Source organism: Notothenia rossii, assembly GCF_949606895.1.
Source record: "Notothenia rossii genome assembly, chromosome: 9".
Classification (NCBI taxonomy): Eukaryota; Metazoa; Chordata; class Actinopteri; order Perciformes; family Nototheniidae; genus Notothenia; species Notothenia rossii.
Window position 1 is genome coordinate 22,883,935 of NC_136907.1, and position 18,584 is coordinate 22,902,518.

Genomic DNA, 18,584 nt, shown 5'->3' on the forward strand with positions numbered 1-18,584 from the left:
CAAAAAAAAGGCAGAATACTTGACCTCCTTATTTCAAAAGACAACATTTCTCAAAATAAGGCTAAACTAACATGTAGCTGCTCCATTCACACTCACAACAACGTCATACAGACATAAATAAAGCAGCGACTGTATTTGCCATACCATAGACAGTCTGTGGTTTGTATATTTATAATTTGTCTCTAGTTTCTGAACAGATATGAGGAGCTGTGAGCTCTGTGTGCTAAAAGCTAACGGCTACTGTTTGGTTTTCTGGTTCACCGCTAGTCACGGCAAGCTAAGATCCTCACCTCTGATTGGCTTACGCGAGAGTGCATCACGCAATTGAAGGGGCCACGTCAATCGCCAGAACTAATTTGCGTCTATTCATGTCTTTACATTGACTTTACATGTAATCCCAAAAATGGCATCGCGTCCAGTGTGAACGCACCATAAGTCATAACTCGCAATGCACTTTATTTTGCAATATTAAGTCATTATTTTGAGAAACTCTTTATTTTGCAATATTTTTTGAGAAGGTTACTCAATATAATGACTCACAGGATCTTTTTTTTCACTCCATTGGCAGAAGTGGGCTTCCATAGAATCCTCTCAGCAGTAACCTGGTGAACTATGTGGATGGGCAGTGAAATCACTATAAAGCTGCAGCAGAAACAACCAGTGTTGCCTCTTCAAACTCAGTATTACTGCAGGAGAGTAGCCGATAATACAACGTGGAGCAGAGCAGATCTCTGTTCATGTGGTGGCCGTTCTGCAGGCTCCTGATCACAGCCGGAGCCTTGGCAGTGTGAATCCTTGGCACAGAGGGAGGCGCAGCGGGACTTCCTACTCTATCATGCATGCGCCCACACAGCCAATCTGCCACTATACTGCTCTCTGAATGAGCCCACCCGGACACTCAGTGCAGCTACACCCTTATTTTGGCTTCCTCCATTTTCCTCACACTCATATCCATATACTGAGACAATGGTGCAACCTTTAAAGGTCCCATGTCATGCTTTTCCGGTTATTACCCGTCCCCTTGTGTGTTATGTAGCTTTTTCTGCATGTAAACGGTGTCTGTGTCACAAACCCTCAAAGTACGCCCTGTAGCGAGTAAAACTCTAACACAGAAAAGACCTGTCTATGCTGCCCCAGAACGCCTCATTGGAGATGTGTCTTTTTCCATTTTTTCCTTCCTGAGTATATTGACGTGACCATACCCAGGTCCAAATGGACCAATCCGTGGAGAGAGAGACAGAGAGACAGAGAGACAGAGAGACAGAGAGACACACACACACACACACACACACACACACACACACACACACACACACACACACACACACACACACACACACACACACACACACACACACACACACACACACACACACACACACACACACACACACCTTATCTTTACTCAGCCTCGGCTACGTGGATCTCCACTCACAGTTCGCCACACACTCACGTGTTTATGCTCAGGCCAAGGGCGCTGGAAGCGGGGGGACCAGGGGGCCATTGACCCCCCCACTTTTCAGCCCTGCCCCACATTTTCGCAGCAGCAGATGCACGGAAAACTGTACAAATCCCGTTTCAATAATTCCCCTCTACTCTAAAGTCGCATCTAAAACGCGATCTGATCTAGCTGTGTATATTTTGTTATTTTTTATTGTTATATTCAATCTCACTAGCTACAGGCATGTTTGAAGCTTGTAAAGGGAAGATGACAGCTGTCACTCACCACTCTGCTGTTCCTCAACGCCTCTCCCCCTCCCTGCCGCTGAAATTATGAATGTAAGGCATATAGTAATCATAGATAACACGGCAGGGTCCGTTACAGTTTGTTTTTATTTGATTTCAAATAAGCAAAGTCTTGGCTTTCAGAATATTAAACTTGTTTCAGCAAATTCAGATGATAAATAGGCCTACAACTTTGAAGCTTGTAATGACATAATTGCAAGCGGAGAATGGAGTAATTTAACGTCACTGCAGGCATAACAACAGCCGGTGTTTCTCGTGAGTGTTTTCCCCGGGACACAAACACAATACACACAAACGCAAAAATACACAAACACACACGTATATACACGCGGCGCGGAACACTGTACAAATCCTGTTTCGATAATTCCCCACTACTCTAAAGTCGCATCTAAAACGCGATCTGATCTAGCTGTGTATATTTTGTTATTTTTTATTGTTAGGCTATATATATTCAATCTCATTAGCTACACACATTTTTTAAGCTTGTAAAGGGAAGACCACAGCTCGCCTCTCACTGGCCACTCTGCTCTTCCGCAGCGCCGCTCCCTCTCCCTCCCGCTGAAATTATGAATGTAAGGCATATAGTAATCATAGCTAACACGGCAGGGTCCGTTACGACCCGTCCACACGGCAGCGTGCGTTGCTTAAACGGAGACGCTTCCCATTCACTTTGAATGGGGTGACGTCAGGCTTTGCCGAACTGTATTGTGGTTCCGTCGCGTCGCTTTGCCTCCATTGCTCGCTTCAAAAGTTGAGAAAAGTTAAACTTTTCAAGCTCCGACGGAAGCGTCAGCCAATCAAATCATATGCCAGTACAAGCGCTAGCCAATCAAACCGCGAGATTCATGTGATTGGTTGTTTGTCACGCGCCAGACACACCCACCGGTAAGCTTCAAGGCACGCTGCCGTGTTGACGTACCGTTACAGTTTGTTTTTATCTGATTTCAAATAAAGTCTTGGCTTTCAGAATATTAAACTTGTTTCGGCAAATTCAGATGATGAATACAGGTTTGAAGCTTTTAACGGCATAATTATAAGCGGAGAACGGAGTAACTTAACGTCACAACAGGCATAACAACAGCCGGTGTTTCCCGTGAGTGCAGTAATCCAAACGAAAATATCTTCCCTCCGTTGTATTTTGATCATTTGCTCCGCTAATAATCAATCAGATCGATGGATTCCAGAGAAGAGACAACTTTAAAGACCTTTTTCTCAAAATTATGACTCTGTAACAGTCATTATATAATGTGTATTTTGCTTAATATTTGGAGTACAAAAACAATCCTGATATCATTAGAAAGCTAGAAATCAAAATGTGTCTTCGGGTCAATGCGACTGATTTCGATGGAGCAGGTCACTTTGCATTAGTTAAAATAAAGCAGGCAGACATAACAGGAAGAATATGTACATTTTAACCCAATCAAATAGGACATTGTCACACCATTCAAAAGTATCCATGTAAATTACAACCAATAAAAAAGCTTAGATTTGTTTATTTGTTATGCCGTTTACTTTATTTGTTACGTTGTTCTGTGTGTGTCAGCCGCAGCCGTTAACCTAGATAGAAAGAATATATACACTTGCAAACATCTCAGAAGAACCAACGCAGAAGAAAACTAAATACAGTCAATCTAGACTTAAATTTAACAACTGGAAGGTCACATCCCTGACATCCACATCTCCGGAGCCTGGACCTTCTTCAATCATAGAAACAGCGAATCCAGATGAACCCAAAAGCAGCATCTCTTCGGCCGCAGAAACTGTCAAAACCGCCGCCGCCCCCACCGCCGCCGTTGTTGAACCGAAACAGGCTGGTTCCGACTGCATTGAGGTTTGTTGTCGGGACATGAGGCGGGTAAAGCTGTACAGCTTACTATCGGAAAAAAGGAGACCGCTAGTAGATTATTTGGGCAAAGAGAGAGTACTTCAACGCAGAATGGTAAAAAAACAGAGAGTGGTTAATTATTTGCAAAACCACTAAACGATACTGGAGCACAAGGCGTGTAGGACAGAGAGTGAATACACATACTATACAGAGATGCTGTATGAGAAACCAATGTGCCAATGTGATTTTGGTACATTGAACAATGTAAATCTATTCTAGTAGACCTCAACAATGGAATTATGATCAGAGGAAATGGCCATGACATGGGACCGTTAATATACACAAGGCAGCACATAGCAATTAAAAATCAATCCTAATGCAGAAACTGACTATGAGAGGCATAAGTATAGCGACTAATGTAACAATTATTTATAGCTTTTATTAACAAGGCGTGTCCCATTTATTTCAAAGTTATATTTTACAAGGAAGAAAACAAATATGTTAACCACAGTTTTCAACTCTCCAGGGTTAGTCCGTATTTTTTTCATGCAGCAGGTGCAGAAAAACCTACCTTTTTTTACCTCATTTATTTGGATTCTAGGAACATTCTGCCTCTGAAGAACCAGCACCTTACCGTGGTAGAGAGGTTTGTGTGCCCTGATGAACCTGGGGGCTGTGTTGTCTGGAACCTTGTGTTCCTGGTAGGGTCTCCCATGGCAAATTGGTCTCAGGCAAGGGGCCAGACTAAGATTGGTTCAAAAGACCTCATGAAAGACGACACAGGAAGTGAGGATACCCGGCCCGGAAGAAGCCCGTGGTACCCTTCTGGAGCCAGGCCCAGAAGGAGGACTCGTCGGCGAGCGTTTGGTAGCCGGGCTTGCCACGGAGCCCGGCCGGTCACAGCCCGAAAAGGCAACGTGGGCAACACCTCCGCTTCTCCGTCCCGCGAGCCAACCACCTAGGGTGCGCTGCCAGAAGGATGTCAGTCCAGACCAGACCGGGGTGACAGAAGCTGGCTTTGGGGACATGGAACGTCACCTCTCTGGGGGGGAAGGAGCCGGAGCTTGTGCGGGAGGTGGAGCGTTACCAGTTGGATCTGGTTGGGCTCACCTCTACGCACAGCGTCGGCTCTGGAACCTTACTTCTGGATAGGGGTTGGACTCTATTCTTCTCCTGAGTTGGTCAAGGTGTGAGGCGCCGGGCGGGTGTGGGGATACTCACAAGTCCCCGGTTGGGTGTTTAGTTGTTGGAGTTTACCCCAGTGGACAAGAGGGTCGCCTGCCTATGCCTGCGAGTTATGGGGGGGAAAACTCTGACTGTTGTGTGTGTTTATGCACCCAACAGCAGTTCAGAGTATACGGCCTTCTTGGAGACCCTGGAAAGAGTTCTGTATGGGGCTCCTGAAGGGGACTCTTTAATTTTGCTGGGAGAATTCAACGCACATGTGGGCAATGATGGAGACACTAGGAGGGGCGTGATTGGGAGGAACGGCCCCCCTGATCTGAACCGGAGTGGTGGTTTGTTACTGGACTTCTGTGCTAGTCATGGATTGGCCATAACAAACACCATGTTCGAACATAAGGATGATCATAAGTGTACGTGGTACCAGAGCACCCTAGGCAGAAGGTCCATGATCGATTTTGTTATCGTATCATCGAACCTGATGCCGTATGTTTTGGACACTCGGGTAAAGAGAGGGGCGGAGTTGTCAACTGATCACCATCTGGTGGTGAGTTGGGTCGAGTGGCGGGGGAAGCCTCTGGATAGACCTGGTAAGCCCAAACGTGTAGTTCGAGTGAACTGGGAACCTCTGGAGGAGGCCCAAGTTCAGGAGGCCTTCAACTCACTTCTCCGGCGGAGCTTTTCGGGCATTGCTGTGGAGGTCGGGGACATTGAACCAGAGTGGTCGGTGTTCAAATCCTCTATTGCCGAAGCCGCGGAGCTGTGGTCTCAAGGTCTTAGGTGCCTCAAGGGGCGGTAACCCTCGAACCTCCTGGTGGACAACGGTGGTCAGGGAAGCCGTCCGACTGAAGAAGGAGGCCTTCAGGGATTTGTTATCCTGGGGGACTCCCGAGGCAGTTGCAAGGTACCGACAGGCCCGAAGGGCAGCAGCCTCAGACGTGGCCGAGGCAAAGCAGCGGGTGTGGGAGAAGTTCAGAGAATACACGGAAAAGGACTTTCGGGCGGCACCAAAGTTGTTCTGGAAAACTGTCCGACACCTCAGGAGGGGGATGCAGGGAACCATCCAAGCTGTGTACAGTAAGGATGGGACGTTGTTGACTTCAACTGATAGAGTATTAGGGCATTGGAAGGAACCCTTTGAGGAACTCCTGAACCCGACAACTCCGCCCTCTATGTTAGAGGCAGAGCTGGAGTATGACAGGGGATCATCACCAATCTCCCGGGGGGAGGTCACTGAGGTCGTCAAACAACTCCACAGTGGCAAAGCCCCGGGGGTGGATGAGATCCGCCCAGAAATGCTGAAGGCTCTGGGTGTTGAGGGACTGTCATGGTTGACACGTCTCATCAACGTTGCGTGGAAGTCGGAAACAGTACCGAAGGAGTGGCAGACCGGGGTGGTGGTTCCCCTTTTCAAAAAGGGGGATCAGAGGGTGTGTGCCAATTACAGAGGCATTACACTACTCAGCCTCCCCGGGAAAGATTACTCTAAGGTACTCAAAAGGAGGATCAGGCCGATTGTCGAACCTCAGATTGAGGAGGAACAATGCGGATTCCGTCCTGGTCGTGGAACGACGGATCAGCTTTTTACTCTCGCAAAGGATCCTGGAGGGGGCCTGGGAGTACGCTTATCAAGTCTACATGTGTTTTGTAGACTTGGAGAAGGCGTATGACCGAGTTCCCAGGGAGTTACTGTGGGAGGTGTTGCAGGAGTATGGGGTGGGGGGTCTCTACTCAGGGCCATCCAATCTCTGTACGCCCAAAGCAAGAGCTGTGTCCGGGTCCTCGGCAGTAAGTCGGATCCATTTCCGGTGAGGGTTGGCCTCCGCCAGGGTTGCGCTTTGTCACCAATCCTGTTTGTAATATACATGGATCGGATTTCGAGTTTGCAGTTCGGTGGACTAAGGATTGCACCACTGCTTTTTGAAGATGATGTGGTTCTAATGGCTTCATCGGTCTGCGACCTTCAGCACTCACTGGATCGGTTCGCAACCGAGTGTGAAGAGGCTGGGATGAGGATCAGCACCTCCAAATCTGAGGCCATGGTTCTCAGCAGGAAACCGATGGACTGTCCACTCCAAGTAGGGAATGAGTCCTTACCCCAAGTGAAGGAGTTCAAGTATCTCGGAGTCTTGTTCTTGAGTGAAGGAACAATGGAGCGTTAGATGGGCCGGAGAATCGGAGCAGCGGGAGCGGTACTGCAGTCGCTTTACCGCACCGTTGTGACGAAAAGAGAGCTGAGCCAGAAGGCAAAGCTCTCTGTCTACCGGGCCATTCCTATGGTCATGAAGGGTGGCTCATGACCGAAAGAACGAGATTGCGGATACAAGCGGCCGAGATTTTCTCCGCAGGGTGGCTGGTGTCTCCCTTAGGGATAAGGTGAGAAGTTCAGTCATCCGGGAAGGACCCAGAGTTGAACCGCTCCTCCTTCGCGTAGGAGCCAGTTGAGGTTGTTCGGTCACCTAGTAAGGATGCCACCTGGGTGCCTCCCTAGGGAGGTGTTCCAGGCACGTCCAGCTGGGAAGAGGCCAAGGGGTAGACCTAGGACCAGGTAGAGGGATTATATCTCTTCGCTGGCCTGGGAGCGCCTTGGGATCTCCCAGTCAGAGCTGGTTGATGTGGCCAGGGAAAAGAAAGTTTGGGGCTCTCTGCTGGAACTTCCACCCCAGCGACCCGACCACGGATAAGCGGGAGAAGATGGATAGGAACAATGAAACACAATTCTTCCAACTGAGAACTGAGAATTATGAGTTTCATTGATTCAAATTAAAAAGAGCAGATCAGTAGGTAAACATTTTACCAAGAATAGCATTGATTATAAAAACATACCAGTGACTGAAGCAATGTGAACAAAATAAATATTAAGCTTAATTCACTTTTGAGTATAAAACAATAAAAATTACAATCCGTAATGTTATAAGATCTAAATCTGTCTCTTCTACTGACACATCTTTGTTTTTTAGATGCTAGAAGAAGGTCACGTACCTACTGTAGAACAGCTCATGACTAAATTCCAACTGTTTCCTTCCTCTTCTAGGAATTTACACACACATATGATGTTCAACTCACGTCATAATCTATTAGTGGAGAATATTTGACGCAATGCTCACATTATCTTTGGGTTATGGAATTAAGAAGTGCTCAGTGTTTTACAACATAATGAGAGAGGTTATAAGACAGAAAGCAGACAGAAGGCTTTCTAAATGACCGCTTTCACCTTGTAGCACATGTTTACTGGAACGACCAGTTCCTTATTGATCTGACTCATATTGGTGAGACAGGAGTGAAACTCCCTGTCCTTTCTCTTTTAAATTCCATACAAATTAATGTTATTCATCCTGTCAATCATTAAACTTAGATACATGGTGGAATGTGACCATTTACAATTACTCATTACTACAGCAGAATTTATTTTGACAATTTCATTGTACCTACAGAATACAATGTATTGTTATAGATTAAGACCATACATATCTGGTAGAGCCCCTGAGTTTACTTGTTGCACATGATAATCACTATATTTTGTTCATAAATAGATTATCTTTCAGAACCACAAAGTCTCCATTTTTAATTATTCTCAAAGGGTTTATGTTTAACATTTACATTCGCTACACTTAATTTGTTTTTTGTTGTTTTTTCAACACAGGTCTTTTACCTGTTACTGAGCATTGTTACAGTGGGTTATTACTACTTTTGTTTTTAGTCAAATATAAAAATACTTTGTCCAGCTCTGATTAAGAGTAATACACTGACAGACTAATCTGAAGCAGGATGGTTTGAATTATGGTCCAAAAAGCTCGGGTCCTTATCTGATGTGCCATCAAGGAGTAGCCTACATGTTTATCTAAGCAGAGTACAAACTCCTGACAATGAAAAGAAACAGGATGCAGAGAGCACTACAGGAAACACACAAGTACCACCGCACCGCACTGGAACCAGCTCATTAGCAGCGTCTGTTAATACAACCCTGTCTCCTCAAAATTACGTTCCCACAGGACTGAACTGCATTCACAGAGCTTGAGGACTAATCACGGGGTTTGTCCATGGGTTTGTCAAGCAAAGCGGACTGGTACCGTGTAGTCCCAAATGATAGCTGAGGATTATGGGTAGTATAGTGTCTTCGGCCATCCTAAACTCAGAAAAAACTATTTGTTTCTCCGAATCGAAGGGGGGAAACACATGTAGCATATAATAAGCATTGTACACAATTTAAATAAATCAATGTTGTGTAATTAACAAGGATGAACTGATGTTTTTTAGTGGATGAGTAGTGCAGATATCACTGTGAAATAAATCGACATTAGAGAGAATAATTACTTCCTGGTGTAAAATTCTCTAAAGCAACTACTGTGGGCAGAAAACGTGAGGTCTTAACATTTGTTTCTCTTTTTATATAAACGTATAGTATCCTAATAATAATTATATTAATAAAGGCCATCAAAATTGTTCGAATTAATAGCAGCCCTGTGCGTGGTCGGGCTCATTGTAGGAAAGCAAGACAATAAATAGCAAATAGAAAATAAACGTATTTGAGTTACGTCCAAAACAAACGTAATGTGGGAGAAAATGTGTTTCTAGCAAAACGTAATTGAGAATGCAGTTTAGTTCTGTGGGAGTGTAATTTTGATTACTATTATTAGACATGGGTTTAAAATCAGACTGGAGACCTTTTTTTTTAAAGATGAGTTAATATTAGTCTTAGACTAGGTTTGCCATTTTTTAAACTTACTCTGATTTGTCATATTGACTGTAAATGACATACAATATAGACATAAAGTACTACTAATAGGTTGTTCGAAGCACTTAAAAAGCTCACTTGCAGTTTTACCACAAGTCATTTTATTCAGCATTTTCTAGTGAAATAAGGAGATATCAACTCCTCATCTCATCTCCACTTATCAGAGATTCCTTGTCCATTACAGCGCTTTCGACACAAAGGACAGGAACCAAGTAAAACAGGTCATCTGGAAACAAGAACAGTATCGTACAATGCTATCAAAGCACTATTCAGTTAAGACACAGTGTAAAAAAGTCCTAAAAATAATAGTAAACATAGGCAATCTCTCCGAAATCCAAAAACTAGAGCGCTAAAACTCAAATGTGTGAGATATAGACACATTCTAGACAAATAATAGGGGAATAAGTTAGAGTTGACAATATAAATAATTGAAAAATCTATTGAGAATAGAATACATTAATTTGGGAATATAACGAAAGAAACATTGTATGGGTCCACAAAATCAGTCTCCAATTCACTGTCTATGGAGAATCTTGAGACTTTATTCATAATGAATGGGCAAGTTCGAGACCACTCTGATTTCTGGCTTTGAGAAAGAGTGAACTATTGATTGAACTTTCCTAGGCCGTTGAAATATCTAATAATTAATTTTAGGTGGTGGTACAAATCAAACTATACGAGTGCTCCTCACAGTACACAATCATGTGTTTCTCAGAGGATGGCTCCATTCATCCCCCTACCCACTGTTTAATAGATGGCTATCCTGAGTGGTTAAATGTCTCAAGCTTTCTCTGGGCCTGTAAAAGTTCCACCAGATAAAAAACTGTTATGGTTCATTCAGAAAACTGAATACAAGCCATGAATTAAGAATCTGAACTGATATCTAATCTATTATACATCTGCACAAAACACAGATTGAGTTTTAGGAACATCATCATATCATTGACACAGAATGCACACACTCTATATATTTGCACTAAAAAGGAAAAACGATTGTTTTTCAAGTAAGTAGTTATTATTTTCCCTTAACATGTCTCTTCTCAGACTAGTGTTAATATCACTTTTTTGTCCCTATTTCCATCTGTAAATTATTTCTATGTTTACTAAAAGTTAGTATAATGCATTTCATAAAACTCGTAATTTGAAAAATGATCCTGAGCCAGAAATCTCCACCTTATTAACTCTTAAATACACCAAACTTTCAACTTGTATTACTAGCTACATTCTGAAGGTTTTTACAAAGGGATTGGTTTAATGTATTCATTCACAGCCTTATTTATTGAGCATCTTATTACAAAACCAAATAAGGATTTGACCGTGGTTTCTGATAGACGGAGTGATAAATCTGTCAAAAAACATTTGACTGTAATACGCAATCAAATGAAACAAGAATTGTAAACCTGAATGTATCCACTGTTCAGATTTCTGTTAACGAAAGGTATGCAAATAGCACTATTTAGTAAGATAATGCATTGCCTCGTGTATATATTTAAACAAAAAACTTCAAAAAACATTAACTGCCCTAAAGTATTCAACTGGGGAGGTTTCATGGCCATATGTTTTAGTAAGAAATGTTTACCCCATTCCCCTGAGGCCAGCAACTATCCTTGTGTTGCATATTTTTTCTCTTCATATCTGTTGTGGTACACGTGTTCCTGAAGTGGTAATGTATTTTACCGAGCAATCCAACCAGAACTAAAACTATTACTTCCCGGCACAACTGAACATGTCTGTGTTTGCTTTCATCACTGAGGTTATGGTAACCCAGGCACAGCAACATTGTGAAAAGCATAACAGCAAAAATGCTGGCTTTGGGGAATTGAGTTCCCCTTTATCTCTCTTTCCCACCCTTTGTAGTTCTCCTTCCCCCATGCTTACCTATCAATAATGCATGGATGAACCCCCTTTCAGAACTGTTTAATTTGTTTTGCGGACTGCTATTATTTTTTGCCAACTAAAAAATTCAAAAAGATCTTCTACAGCATGCCAAAGAAGAAAAAATGACATGTGCTTAGAAATTGACAGCCTGAGAAAGGAATGAAACGATGTCATGTGTAATTAGCTGTCACAGAACCTTAAATAACTTGTAAGCTGAATTTCAGAAAGATGATAGCTGAAGAGCTTCTCTTTGATCAATGGTGCTTTCTCTTTGCAGTCTGGGCTTCTAGATCTGGCTTTATATTTGATTGAGAACTAGTTTACCACATTCTGAATAAGGTAGAAACTAGGATGGCTTGATAACAGTTTTTTCATGTGCTACAACATACAGTTAATGACACCATTCCAATATCAATAACAATCCGATACTGTTTTTTACCCTGGAACATCCAGGCCTACACCTGAAACTTGCACTTTCCTTATATTGTACTTCTTAAATATATGAAAACATATAATAACACAGTAATTTTCACGAGTTAGTAAGCCCAATTTTCAAATAAATTCAGTCAATTTAAGTTGTAAACATGTTTCTAACAAATCTTAGTTGATCAGAAAGCCCATCAACTTATTTCCATATCAAGCTTGAAAAATGCCCCTAACATTTCCATTATTGTAAGCAATCTGAGGCTACTGTTTTAAGGAATGAGCTGCCAACACATTTTGTAACAAAATAAATGAAACCCTATGGAAAGCTGTGATGTAGGCGGTTTATTTTTTTAAGCATATTAGAGTATCAAGCTTAATGGACTACATTTGATTGATTTTGCTAACTTATAACTTAACTTCTGAGGCAATGTACGTCACCACTAGGGAGGGGGCCAGCCCTTCGTACAGCATGTTTTTCAGTTTTTGTCCAGTTTAAAAACACTCTCCTGAGTGTATCCTGCCACATAAAAGTTGTTGACAGATGGTTTTAGGCTAATGATTTGTGATTAGACTTTTTTAACCCCAATATTCAACATCCAAGTGTTTTAGGTTTCTGGGTGTTGAAAAGCACACAGAAAGACCTAAGCCACTTTTATTCCTATTTATTTATTTATTGCAATTTATATTAATAAAAGCAACCATATAGGTTTACGTTACATTCCCTCAATGTTAATCCCTCAATGGTGAACTGCCGAGTAAATGCAAATGATGATTACTGTTGTACAGATTAAAGAAAGATTTAGGACAAAAAAATTGTCTAAATTGCTCATTGTTCTGTAGAGGCAGTGACTCTGGCCGTTCTTTTTATCAACCAAGTGTATGACTTCTTTTGTAACCCACAGCTCCTCTGAGCATCGTGAGTGGTTGTTTTTAGCTGCATGGCTCTATATCAGAGAGACTGCAAAGATAGTGCTTTCACGGAAAAATAAAGATACACCATGCCTGAGATGAGTAACCACAGCCCTAGATTGTTCCTTTAACTAAATGGCCAAGTCAAAGAGGTTCTTTGTTTGGGGTGGAGATGTGTTTTTCACCCATGCAAAAAAAAGTTTTTGGGGTGGGTAACTTTTGGGAAGGAGTGAAATTAATATTAAAAACTGATGAGTCGAAAAGTAAGAGCAGGTAGGAACAAAAAAAGGCCGCCTATGAAGCACTGTGGGAAGTAGTGATGGGAATTACGCCTCTTTGAAGGGAGTCGGATCTTATGGCTCCGTTCCTTTCCGAGAGCCGTTCAAAAGAGCGGTTTTTTTTTTAAAGGGGGCGGGGTTAATAGGTTTATCTGCAAAATAATCATCAGGATAATGATTAGGCTTGTTTGAGACGCGTTGCGGCTCGCCTCGAAAGTAGACGAGAATAGCCGATCGCAGCCGGGGGAGGTCTCAAAAAGCTCGCCTGAAGTCGGACAGCCCCGAGTCAGCTTCTTCCTCTACTTCTTCTTCTTCGCGTTCTTCTTCTTCTCTTGGTTTTTTGGCGGATTGCAAACAACTTTAAGGTGCATACCGCCACCTCCGGAGTCGGCTTGACTCGGTTTGCATATATAAAGAGTGCACAAATGTGTTTAATCGTTAATGTCAGATATGTACTAAGTAAATACATTTGTTCCTGGTCAAGATTAGATTCAACTTTATTGTTATTGCACATATTACAGGTACTGAGACAACGAAATGCAGTTTAGCTTCCAACCAGGAGTGCAACAAGCAGTAAAGTGAAAAGTAATGTACACAATCTACAGAATAAAAGATAGAATGAATTGAATGATGAATAAACAGTGAGGGGTATGAATAGATATACACAGCAGCCTGTGAGCAGTATGAACAGTGTGTATGAATATGCTAAGATATATAAAGTATGAAAACGGTAAGCAGTGCAAGTATAAGTATAAAATATATAGATATTAATTTCATGATGATAAACATTGTGGAACAATTATGAAAAATGTTAATGGAGGGGGCGACGTAAAACTGACACAAAACAACAACAAACTTTTGCTGAGCCAATTGGAGAGTTTCATCACCAGCACGTGGTAAAAACCACCAATGAGCGCTCAGATTGAGATACCAGCGATTCGTTTCCCATCAAGCATTTCGCTTCCGCAGCCCGAGGAGAGGAACTGCGCCGCCTCGCTGCGCCTCGCTCTCAAGGCTGTGGGCGTCTTTGTCCCGCGAGATTTCAACGTTTCATGTGAGCGAGCCTCCAGAGCAAGTCGGACAAAATGACTAACCATCATGCAACGCACAAGCAAGACGTTGATCAAAATTGCGCAGGTCTCGCTTGTCTCAAACAAGCCTAATGACTAACCATCATGCAACGCACGAGCAAGACATTGATCGAAATTGCGCAGGTCTCGCTTGTCTCAAACAAGCCTAGCGACTGACAAGTTATTGAGCCGTTTCCGCTCTACATCCTGAACTCCTCCCTTCGATGCAATGCACTTCCGTTTTGGCGGACTGGGTTTGTTTTGCTAGCTAGCTCCGTTGTGCCGACAAAGCACTGATATCGCAGAGACAAAGAGGATATAACAATTACAACATGAAGAAAAGTGGTTCGGGAACTACGTGTGCGGTAGTTGGTTGCAATCACTCGAGAAAGCACCTGAACGAGTGGTTAGATAGAGAGTGCTACAACCACAAACCAGCACCCAGCACCCAGCCATGTTGTTCATTAAATACAGATAAACACAACAAATACTGCATGCATTGTATTTTTTAATATTATATATGAATATTTTCATAGTGATGTAATTGTGTGGGCTGCTTTTATATTTTAATTTGTAATACCTGTTAGGATTAAACATGTGATCTTTCTTGTTGAAGCCATTTCTTTAGTTTCATCTCAACAATTAATTAATTCAGTGTTATTTATGTACAGTATGAGCTTAATATGAATGATGAACTGTGTTAAAAGAAATTGTAGCACTCTAAGGAACATATGAAATGCAATAATGCAATAACAGTGCAATAATGAAATTAAATTACATCAAACTTTATTTTCACTCAAACAGTACAGGCACATATGATATATTGCACAGCATAAAGAGATCATGTAAATTGTGCATTATGTAAACAACAGACAACTGTTGGCTCCTGTGGGCATGACCTAAATAAGGCAGTTTATTTTGGTTTTATGCTGGGCCACGTCGTCATGTTATCCTCCCAGTTTTGCACTGAATTCGGGTGGGGGAGAGTAACGCCATCTCCAGTCAAAGAAGTAGAATCGTGTTCCCAAGCTAGCATCACTGTTAGCATCGAAATCGCTGTGTTTACACCAGTGCCCGTCTGACTGTTTACATCGGTTTACACCGACAGACGCTGTGCAAAAGACTTCCGGCGGAAATGAAGTGCATTTGTGTAGTGTCATGGCGCTACCCGTGTTTTGGCGCGTAAACTTGTCTATAGAGAACCGCAGTGACGCGTCGTAAAACCAGGAAGTAAGTTAGCATTTTTAGCACTTCCGGTTCCTTCCTCAAAAAGCAATGCATTTTTTCCATATGGTTTTGGAAAATAGCTCGAAATAAGGTCTGTGGTTGACACAAATGTAAGAGATAAGTCACGTTTTGTTCTACGACATTAAATACGTCAGCAGTGACCCCACTGGGGATTTTTGAAGAGTTTACGTGTCTGAAAAACGATGGTTGTTACCGAGTGGCTGAATAGGACTACAGAAATTGTCGAGGCCGTTGTACGTCATTACGCAGAACACGTAAACACTCCCGCGAAATTTGTTTTCACCTGTGTTCTGCTTGAAAGCAAGTACCTGCCTATCTTTAGTATCTGTATATCTATATCTGACCATTAGAATCTGTATTTTTGAAAATGTCGTTTTTAACACAGTAGTTTTAGAAATTATAGAATAATTAATTACCAGTGTTTTCCAATTTTACTCGGCAGTTCGTTTCGTTAGCTAACGTTAGCTAAAGCTAGCGCTACTAGTTAGCTACGCAATGGTTTGTTGGTTTGCTCCGGGTTGCAGCCACAGGTCTTCGCATGAAACGTGCTTGTTCTATCGTTTCCCGGCCAATGTTTTCCAAAGGAGAGTCTGGATTTGTGCCATGAGGTAAGCTGACGTTACATTTTTGTCCATGTCACGGTTAAATGTAAATGATGGGTAGTGACTGTATCGCCGTTTTAGAGATGGCGCTGCTGAAAAGACCGCAACATAAGTAAAGATAATGAATACATCCTATTAAAACCTGTGTGGCTTGTATGATAAGTCTAATTAGTACAAGCAGCATAACGTTTCACCATGTAACTTAAGATTGTAGTCAGGGAAATCAGTTTGACATATTGAACTAATAACAAATTACCTCTGGATGGCAGAGAACTCTCGGCTCCATAGCTTCTCTTGGACGTAAAATCACATGTACATTTTACATTTATATTCAATTTAATATTCCATCCCTCACATACTTTTGTATATAATAACTTATATTTTGTTTTTCTTGTTATGCTGCTGCAACACAAACATTTCGCAAATTGGGATCAATACAGTAATATCTTATCTTAATTAATTAAGAAATATAACTATTATAATTAGTGTAGCAGCTGACACCTATTTTCAATATGGATTAATCTACCATTTATTTCTTTAGTTAAATTTTCATCTATAAAAATGTCAAAATAGTGAAAATGTTCACGAGACTTATCAAAGTGCAAGGTTATATCTTTAGATGTTTTGTTTTAGCCTATGTACTGTATGTCTTAATGCTCTTACAGTATATGTGACGGTGTGACTTCCATGAAACTAATATTTTATATCTTCCCAACAGACGAGCTGACAGGAAACGTAACACTCTAACAACCACAACATTGCAAAGGCGATTAAATGTAAATTAAAAACAATTCACAATTTTTTTATTTCTTCTCCCTTGCAGTGAGGTGAAGCTGACCTTGCACTTGGTGCCAGTAAGGATGTTCCTCACGCAGGCTGAATGTTTCTCCTTCCTTACTGACACAGAAGCCCTTGATTTGCAATGCTTCACTAATTGTAATTTCCCTGGCTCCGTAGGGACACTTTACCTCCAGCACAGCGAAAGACCCTACCAGACCATCTGGAGATGCCCCCAACATTCCTGATAGGGAGAGCCACAAATCTGACTCATGGACCTGCATCTGGGTTGCAGTGGTGAATGCCCTGACGCCCTCGCATTCATTCATAGTCCCCCACTGTACAGACAAAACACCATCAAGGGCCTGTTGTTGCCCTAGCACCCTGGCAATAACGGAAGCAGTCACACGCTTTGACCTCAGGACAGCTCCAAAGTTGCTGGCAGTCAACCTTCCATTCCTGAACAAATGCCAGTTTGGGTTGGTTCGCTGACCAGTGGTAGCCGCCTGAATTGCCCTCTGTTGCTCTTCAGACAATGCCATGCTTGCCACAATTGCCTCAGGTCCCTGATGCCCAACAGATTTGATAATTTCAGGAACAGTAAGTGTTTCCAAGCTGTAGTGTTCCTCTTCTGGCTCATGGGAGAGAAGCCAAGAAATTCCTGAGAACCTGCCCCCGAGTCTGTCCCTCAGCCAGTCACGATCTTCGGAGGTGGGCTCTCTTGTCAGCGGGTTAAATTAGTTATTGGTTTCAACAGTCACATTAAAACAGTCACTAAATCAGCTTACTATCACCTAAAGAACATATCTAGGATTAAAAGACTAATGTCACAGCAGGATTTGGAAAAATATGTCCATGCTTTTATCTTCAGTAGACTGGACTACTGCAATGGTGTCTTCACAGGTCTCACTAAAACATCTATTAGAAAGCTGCAGCTGATTCAGAACACCGCTGCTCGATTCCTCACTAACACTAAGAAAGAGGATCACATCACTCCTGTTCTGAAGTCTTTACACTGGCTTCCTGTGTGTCAAAGAATAGATTTCAAAATACTGCTGCTGGTTTATAAAGCACTGAATGGTTTAGGACCAAAATGCATTTCTGATCTTCTGCTAAATGATGAACCATCCAGAACTCTTAGGTCTTCAGGGACTGGTCAGCTTTCTGTCCCCAGAGTCAGAACTAAACATGGAGAAGCAGCATTCAGTTATTATGCTCCAAATATCTGGAACAAACTCCCAGAAACCTGCAGGTCCGCTGCAACTCTTACTACTTTTAAATTCAGGCTGAAGACTTTTCTTTTTGTCGCTGCTTTTAATTGAACTATTCACATCTTAAACTGCACTGTAACTTTTATCCATGTATTTTTTCTTTTAATGTTTATTTTATTATCTTTTCTTTTTAATGACTGATTTTAAATGCCATTTTCTTAATGTCTTTCATTTTTTGTAAAGCACTTTGAATTGCCTTGTGTTGAAAAGTGCTATATAAATAAACTTGCCTTGCTTAATAAAGATTTCATGTGACACATACAATTGATTTGTTGATGGGAATTAATGTGAATAAATTAACTCTAGGTTAACGGTACTCTTGCTATCACTACTCACCGACACTATAAACCTTGTCCCTCATGCTAGCCCTGACAACACCGGTAAGCACACCTTCATCTAGGCTGCACTGTTACGTGTCCTGACTTGTAGTGGTTCTCTCCTCTATCTACACTTCTTGTCATCTTTGTAAACCGATATCAGACCGGTAATTGACACAGCCATGACTTCTAGTTAAATTCAGTGTGGCTAAAATGAAAAGCTTTGTTAAAATATGCAAGCACGCGAAAGTCAAATTCAGCTTTATTGTCAAAAATCCAGAAATATCGAAATATCGTTTCCCACAGTGTGACATGTATAC

The 18,584-nt window shown here is 42.0% G+C and overlaps 1 long non-coding RNA gene across 1 annotated transcript; it reads left to right on the plus strand.

Annotated features, from left to right (window-relative positions):
- Positions 1-13,479: 13,479 nt before the first annotated feature.
- On the plus strand, positions 13,480-18,211 carry LOC307018724. The gene is made up of 2 exons (XR_013802484.1): positions 13,480-15,905; positions 16,857-18,211. It is a non-coding gene; the product is annotated as an uncharacterized lncRNA (long non-coding RNA).
- The last annotated feature ends 373 nt before the right edge of the window (positions 18,212-18,584 follow it).